Source organism: Haemaphysalis longicornis, unplaced genomic scaffold, assembly GCF_048455015.1.
Source record: "Haemaphysalis longicornis isolate Haplotype H1 unplaced genomic scaffold, Haemaphysalis longicornis Haplotype H1 scaffold_10, whole genome shotgun sequence".
In the NCBI taxonomy this organism is placed as follows: domain Eukaryota; kingdom Metazoa; phylum Arthropoda; class Arachnida; order Ixodida; family Ixodidae; genus Haemaphysalis; species Haemaphysalis longicornis.
The window spans coordinates 45,112,474-45,121,466 of NW_027526204.1; positions in this window are offsets into that span (position 1 = coordinate 45,112,474).

Consider the following 8,993-nt stretch of genomic DNA (forward strand, 5'->3'; position numbering starts at 1 on the left):
TAAAATTTCATCTCAGAATAACCACCCTTTTTATCCTGTCCTTAACGATACATCTACATCTGTGCTGTTTGTAAATCGCCCGTCCGTTACTCCGCCTTTTTCACTTCGAGCGAGAGAGAGAGCTTCGGATCTGAGTGCTTCGTTTTTAGACGTGTACAGGTCATCCTCTTTAAACATTTTACCGCCTTGGCAAGTTCGCCCTGTGTCCCCATGAGACTTGACAAAAATCGTGTACCACGAGCTGCAATACTGCAGCACGTTCTGTCTTTGCAGTTTAAATACACATGTGCAGAATTTTATAGTGACGCTTCTAAAACCTCCACTATGGTGTCGTGCGCTGCTCATGGTCCAAATTTCCATGCAGCCAGAACCATGAGCGTGCACACAACAATTTTTTCAGCAGAAGCGTATGGAATTTTACTGATTGTAAGACACATTCTTGAAACTCAAATTCCCAATTCCATCATTTATACAGATTCTTTGAGTGTTGTTCGCGCACGGTCATCGCACAAACCCCCCAAAAACCACATAGTTAATCTTGTATTCAACACTATCATGTCCGTGTATGCACAAAAGCATGAGCTGGTCCTCTGCTGGGTCCCAGGACACGCAGGGATCGCTGGGAATGAGTTGGCAGACGAGACGGCCACTGCTGCTGCACTCAGGAACACTGTAGACATTAAAACGATACCCTACACAGACCTCAAGCCACACATAAGACAACACCTGCGCAGAACATGGCAAACACACTGGGACGAACAGACAGACAACAAACTACATGTAATTAAGCCACACTTGGGACGGTACACATCTGACTCACACAACAGACACACGGAAGTCGCTTTGGGTAGGCTACGGATAGGGCACACGCATGCAACTCACTCGTATCTACTGACGGGATCTCCTAGGCCCCAGTGCAGCAGGTGCGGAGAGGCCCTATCCGTAGTACACATACTAATAACATGCAAGGCACTTCACACAACACGACACAAACACTTCAGAGAACTCTACAGACAACATATCCCCCTACATCCATCTCTGTTTCTGGGTGATGATGCCATGTTTTCCGTTAAACGTGTGTTTGAGTACTTGTCAGATGTGAATTTTTTAAACCTCATTTCCTATCACGCATAATCAAATCTGGCCCTATACACCAGCCATCACCATTGCCGTTATTTGATTTTATTGTTGTTTTGGCTTTAGTAGCCACTATTTTATTTTAGATACTTTTGTTTGGCGCTCTTTGCCCCAGCTGGCCTTGCGCCAAAAAACTCTAACCATCATCATACTCTTTGGGAACGACTTCATGCACAATGTATATTATGTGCAGACGATACCACTATCTACTAGTCCCACGAAAATATAGCTGCACTCTAATACCGGCTTAACAGACCTGAATAATGTTAACCTCTGGTGCCACCGCAATCTTTAACGCATGAACACTACTTCAACTACTTTTATTTTACTCTACTGCCCTGACACTGTAATAAATACCTCACCTTCAATAACAAATGGCAGCCTTATTGCGAACATCACTGAGACATCCAAGTTCCCTGGCGTCATCCTGAACAAGCACTTCAGTTTTAACTACCATGCCAATTCTCTCCTACGAAAAGTTTCAATTGGAATGCACATCATTATCGAGACACGTGCGTACTTTCAGCCTCATACCACCCGAACACACTACTATGCTTGCACTCACAGTCACCTTCCATGTTGCTGGCCATGCTGGGGAAGCCCCTACACAAACATTCTGATCAACTCCAACGCCTTCAAAACGAAGCCGTCAGACTAACGACATCAAGTCCATTGATTTGTCATTCCAAACCTATATATCGTGACTTAAACATCGTTCCCCTTCATTAGTTATTCAGGCTTAAATGAGCCATGCAGACAAAACATACGTTTGGTTAATTCGAAAGATTGCCTCGTTAGAATCCCACTGACACCACTTTTAACACACACTTCGATCAAATAAGCTACATAATTAGAAAAAAATAGTATGGCCATGAGACCCACAAGCTCATTTCCCGCAACAGAACCTGCGATGTTATACCAGCCAGCTCTGTCATTGGCGGAGGCCGGCGAAAGCAGAGGCAAATTAGACAGAGCTTATTAGCTTGCCGAACGAGCTAACTGCGCTAAAGTTAGGGCACATTCTTTTTATAGCCGTAAAAATTGGGGGATAAACAGCAGAAGTTACGAACGTGCATGTAAACATAGAAGTACCGATGCGCACTGTTGTTGGTACTGCGCGCACTATGCTTGTTTTAGGTGCACAGCAGTCCGCCGCTTTCGAGTTGTCTTATACGCACTGACCAATTCGCGCAAGCGGCATTGTCTTACGTGACCCTGTTTGTCGAGGATATGCCATGTTTCACGAAACGATTACTTGCTAGTTAGAAAAACAAGCCTGGTGCAAATACAGTCAAAAAACAAAGTAACGGCGGACAACAGTCCGTGCGCGAGTATGGTAGCGCCATCTGGGAAGACTGACGGCAAGCAGCGCTGCAGCCGATTCACGCAGTGCTAGTTCGTTTGTATATGCGTGCTATGACTTCATTGCTGACGTCCCGAAAACGCACGATTTGGGGGGAGAATCACAATTTAAACCTAAGCTGATTAATTTCTCAGTGAATACGGCATCTTTTGCTGCCGGACAAGCGCTGGGAGCACTATAAAACAGGGAATCTTTCGAATAAAAGAAACTTGTATTTTGTCCTCATGGCCCTTTTAATGTATTAGTAATTATGTACGGATTCAGTCATGGCGAAGCACACATAGATGGAGTCACTAATGATCGCCTTGCCAATACTAATTTCCCTAGATTTTATATGCACAATAACCTCCTCTTACCTAATGCGAGAACTTATTAGGGAAAGTTGACTAATATACTCGCTGGCGTATCAAGCTGGAATTCCTTTCTCCATGCCATTAAAATGTCCGATAGTCAACGTATACTTCATCGCCGTGCTAAAACTTTTTATTCAATGTTTAAATGATCTACCTGCCTAAGACTTACTTTGACTTATTCTGGTCCTTTATCCATACCAGCTTGTATTATTAATTTTTGCCTTTATTTTTGTTTATTACGTACGCATAATTGTACGCATAATATTTACTGTGCAGTGTGGTACAATATTTTGAAAACGCACGTATATATTCTGTAACATATCAATTTTCGTCTATTTATTGTACTCATGCTTTTGTTTTCATTATTGTGCACTTTGTCACCATGTCTGGAAACCCACATGTATATTCTGTTACCGGTTATGTTCGTGTGACAGTACTTATGATGTATTATTTCTGTAACCTGTTATGTTCGTGTGACAATACTAATGATGTATTAATTCGCTTGTTTTTATACTTCTGCTGTCTTCACTGGTTTTCTACTAGTCTAAGCCACTCAACTCTTATGCATCGTTACCCCACCTTTTTGATGCAGGAGGTCCCCCCACAGTCGCTGACTTTGGGACCTCCTACTGTAATATTTTTATTATGAATTTTTTATTTATGCTGGAATAAATTCAATTGAATTCAATGCTGGAATAACTGATAACACAACACCGCTCCACCATACCCGTTGGTTTTGGTCCATGGCTCTTTCAAGCCGAGCCAACATGTCGGTCCTTGCGCGTTCAATAGCACCGGTCAGCGGCTCTTGCTCACTTGCGCTGGTCTCTGGCGGGTTGCCCTGACCCGTCGGCTTGGAGGTGGAGAGTCTGGGATCCGGACTGGCGGCTGGCTTCTCTTGCGCCAAGAAAGTATGGTGAGAAAGTCAGTCATCACAAGAAAGTCAATTGTGTGTTTCTCACCAAAGCTCTGCTATGAGCTATGTTTTCGCCAGTTACATGCAAAATTACTTGGAAATGATGCAGTGACGCTGTATCAAAATTTGACTTGCGATGCGCTAAGAAAACTGTGAAGCTTAGTGTACCATAATTCCCTAGTCGTATGAAGTAAGAAAAATTCAGAAAGAACAGCTTACAGCCTCGTCTGAGCATGGCAGTCAATATTAACGTCGTTAATCTAGGCCACGATGCCAACATAAACACATCTTGCCGTAGATTTAGGGGCGGCTATTTGCGTTTGTAACAAACAGTCAATGCTATGATTAACAACACCGAGTAGGCGTCTACGAGATGCTTCCCTGCCTTCCATAAATACGTTGTTTCATGCTCATAGAGATGTATCGGTTTGAGAGCTGGGGTTCACACAGAATTTTTCTCGTGAGAAATTTCCGGGAGTGCTTTGCATTATGCAGGACGATTTATAAAAGCAGGCATACGCTGTCAGCGAAGCATAAAACTAACAAAAATTTGACACAAGCTGTCTGCACTAACCCGAGTAATATAAACTATTGACGACTTTTCCCGCCATTTAAGTAACAGATTTCAGGTCGTGGTAATATGCTACACTTCTTTGCACCCTTAGGTAAGTTCCCTGAATCGAAGTGAATAAGTTGGCACTCCTGGGTGTAAGGGATATAGTCGACCCCCGATAAAAATGAAGGCCATAAAAAACGTGGAATTAAACAAACTTCCAAATAAACATATAAGTACAACAGCAGCATTGTTTGATCAGCTTCAAGTGTACCAGATGTTGAGAAATGATGATACACAAGCATGGGGGCGACAGTGAAAAGAAAGGAAGAGGAGGATCAGAGGCACGCACTGCCTCGCTAGTCGACTCTATCACCATTTTGGAAGCCATCCTCCGGAATTGTTTTGCTGCACATTTTCTGGTTCCGTAAAACCCGGGAAACAAGCTCGAGCGCACCCACGTCTAACGGCGCAGCTGCTCCGAGGCACTTTAGGCTTAGATACCTTCGCACTACTTTATCCTGGAATCCTTGCTCTCGACCGCCGCCCTTTTCTGCTCGTGCCCAAGCCGCCCTCGTCCCCTAGCTATTTAAAAATATTCACATAGCCGATTCTAAAGCACATTTTCAAAAATAAAATGCATCTGGCATAACTCGAACCAAAAACTCGTTATTCAGTCAGAAGCGTTTAAAACTGGCTGGCGCCGCATCTTTTCAAAGTGCTACGATTTGTGCCGCGCCTCCGCAAGATGGCGCCACGGGTCCCGCGACTGAGAGAAGACGCAGTGAAACATCCCCCTCACGAGGGGCACGATCAAATGCAAAGACTTTTCCGGGGAGCACGACGTTAAGTAGTTTGCGTTACGTTAATGTTGTTGCACTTGTGGCGACTGCTGACGAGAGAGCGCTCGTCAGCAGTAATTTGAATGAGTCAACGATATAAGGCGCGTTCGTAGCGTCCCCTTCTGTGTCGGCGTTGTCGCGCAGTGGGTAGAGCACCATGTACATTGCGTTCCGCCCACAGGGTCGAGGGATCGAAACCGGGCGCCGGATAGTATTTTTTTATATATAGTAGGGACAACGACGGTGCGGACTACGGACGTCAACGCGGGTGACATCGTGAGTTACTGAAATGCTCTGCATTTAAAACCCCAGCGTATTGCTTCGTCGATCGGTGCCATGGACGTACTTCGCATCCGTCAAGGTTTATTGCGAGTGACAGTCTCCTGGACCATGACAGTGCTCGACGCCTTTCTGGGGAGCCAGGCAGCAACGGCCCTTGACAGACAAAATCTCCTCGACCTCATCTTGTAGAACCAAGTGAGCCTTCACCAACTGGACGCCCATATTCAAGCGAACCTGAAGGATGACGAATTTGAATCGGACATTTTCGACGCCATAGACATGACGAACGCATATGCACCCTGCGAACGCGTGTACGCTCCTCCGCGAGCCAAGACTCTTCCGGAAGCCCCGTCTCTCAACCTCAGGCGACCCGCATCGCGACTTTCTCGTTTCCTGAGGGGGCCCGGTGGACGTTTTCTGAGGAGGCCTTGCTGACAATGGTCCCGGGTGACGAACCACCCATTCGGGCAATGACTGCTGCGCGGAGAGTAGAACAGGACAACGACGGCGGCGGCGCTGCGACCATTCAGGACGCCGAGAAAGCCCCCCCGGTGCCCAGCCAGGAAGAGAGGCTCCGGCAACTGCGCAACCCTGCTGCTTCCTTGACTGCCGTTTTGGAGACGTCTCAAGGACCCTGACGGCACCTCGGCGTCGCTAACGTGTCTCTCGTTTCGGAGGCGGATTTGAGCCCCTGCTGTGACTCTGGCTTCGCGAAAGAGACTTCCTTTGAGAGGTTTCGGTCGCCCCAGACGGACGCTGGTATCACAGCCACGATTCTTACTTCGGAGACGTCACCACGGCCCTTCCGCAACCCTTGCATCGCTGACTCGACTTCTGCTCCGGAGACGTCTGACCGCCCCTGGCATGACCTTGGAGTCACCGATGCGGCTCCCGCTTTGGAGACATCCCAGCGGCCCTGTTGAGAATTACGAGCGAATTACGCCGCTCTCGTTTCTGCAATATTTCAGCAGCCCTGCTACCACTCAAAGATAGTTTTGTTGGATCCACCAACGAAAACGCGATTCATGCAGAAAGTGGACCCGCTTCAGGAGATAACGATGCGCCTGCTCCTCCGGTGCTCCGTGAGCGCCATGTTCGACGCCAGAGGCGAGCTGCTCATTATATCCCCTTGGCGACAAATCGACGCTGCGAAACGGAACTGCTGCGTCGATGGTGGCTACCCCTTCTCTGGCAAGCACGATTCCATGCTGGACGCATCTTTCTGCTACGCTTACAAGCCCGCACAAAGCGAAGTCTCCTTCTCCGCCGAGGAAACAGCCATGTTGCTTCAGCGCATCCATTAATTCGTGGAGGCCAGACAGGATATAAACACGACGCCAGGGCCACTGCATTCGTCACATATTCTCTGGGAACTCGGCTTCCCGCATCAACCGTTCCTTTTCGATCCTGGCGGCTTCCTTGTGGCCGAAAATCTGGAGCATGGTCTCTCTTCCCCGGTCACCATACGAACATTCGCAGTCTTCACTTTTACCACTGTCACTTTGATCCAGCAACCTAGCAAGCGCTCGTTGCCCGTGACGCTCAATATCGACTTTTACTGCGTCGCTGGAATGACAAAGCTGTTTACCGATAACTACGGCACCGATACACCTAGCCAAATGCTCCGCTGGATCCCCCAGCCAGCCTACAAGCATCACTGGTGTGGAATCATGCCCTGCCACGGAAGTCGGACAAGTGGTCGGAGCAGGGCCCGGACTTCGCCACTGCCCGCGCAGCTGCCAGCCATCTTTTAGCCAACATGGCAGCGGCGGGAGTATGTTGAGAAATAAACATACCCACGCAAGGGGCTGCAGTAGGAAGGGAGGAAGTGGAGGATCGGGGAAGCTCACTCCCTCGGTAGTCGACTCGATCACCATTTTGGAAGCCAGAGGCTGGTCGTCTTTTGCTGCAGATGTTAATTAGAATCTTCGTTTTCTTAGCCAACTCGAGCGCACTACACGGGTTGCCATGATAATAGCACATCGCTAAAACCGAAGACTCAAATGCCCATTACATAAACTGATGCCACGGTGCTTTGCTCCACAAAGGTTAACGACCAAAACAGATTGAGATACGCACGCTGGCGCTAGTCTCAACAGACATGCCGTTTTCTCAAGCTTGCGCTGTCTCAGTCGTGATGGGGCACAGATAGTACCGACCGCGGCGCTGTAGTTGCGCTTGACAATTTTCAACTTTATGGAAAGGTGACGGTCAATCGCTCCTTTTTATATAATTATATTCCAATTAACCCATACAATTGGATTTCACCTTCAAGTTATTGAGAATTTTTTTCCACTGAATACACGTAAACTGTCTCCGACTAGCGCAAACCTTTGAATTAACCGGAAATTCCAAATAATAGATTTCGAATTTTCGAGAGTTGACTGTAATACTTTATAATACCTAGGTGCACACCTCAAAGAAAAAACAAAATATGTCGAAATAAATGGCTACAAATCTAAATTAGTTAGGGTTATATTAAGAGTACTTCAAGGCTCCCGTTTCTACCGATACAGTTCTCAGCTTATATAAGTGATATTTGGCTTGGTATAGACATGAAAACAACAATGAACTTTTTTCACCTTATTGTCTAATATATTAACATAGATGGAGGGGGGGTGGCTGAAAAGATATTTCCTACTGACACTTTTGGGGCTTTAAATATATAATGCATCTTACCGATAATAAAAATAAACCAAACAAAACTTTTTTCGCGCGTGACAAGTGGGAGTTAACATGTCCTAAATTACAATTCTACCCTGAGCTTTACCTACTTCTCTAAAGCGGGAGAAATAAGGCACAAATCTGTAACTATATCGAGTAATGTAAATTAAAGCACCCATATTGAAAACTATTGTGCGGGGACGGGCGGGAAATTACGGCATCTGAGGGTAATTTGACATTTCCTTGTACCCCGCTATGCAAGCAGCGTATCTTACGTGTGTGAGACCAACTTCGGAGCCTGAAAACGTTGTATTGGATTCCTTTAAAATTGCTATACCGGCAATTTAATTTAAAGGATTCATATTCAGAACTATTGTGCGGTGGTAGAGAGGAAACTACTGTACGTTCAGAGAAAGTTGAGACTTTTTCCGCCCCCCGATAAGCTAGCAGCATATCTTTCGTATGTGAGGACATTTTTAGAGTAGGCAAATTTTGTATGGTATCGCTCTGAAATTGGACTTCTTTGAGTATTCGAGCATTCTAGAATATACCAGGAATGTTACGCCAGCTAGAGCTGCCTACCTCTGCCGTATGTCGACAAATGCGGTGATGAAATCTTGTTTTTCATTTTGTATAAGCTTAACATAGACACAACAAACTACTTAACGCCACAACGAGGAAGAAACTTTAGAGGAATAAATGAATGCACATGCTTAGTACCTCAAAAGCGTGTCAATACATATGTGAATTCGTTTTTTACCAAACTTAATATTACACTGGAATTCGTTGCCATTAGTACTGCATCCGTGTTATTCACTACAACGAATTTGCTAAAGGCTGGAGGAATTTTCGCAATATTGTCAGGTTGGTTTGTTCCTCTTAT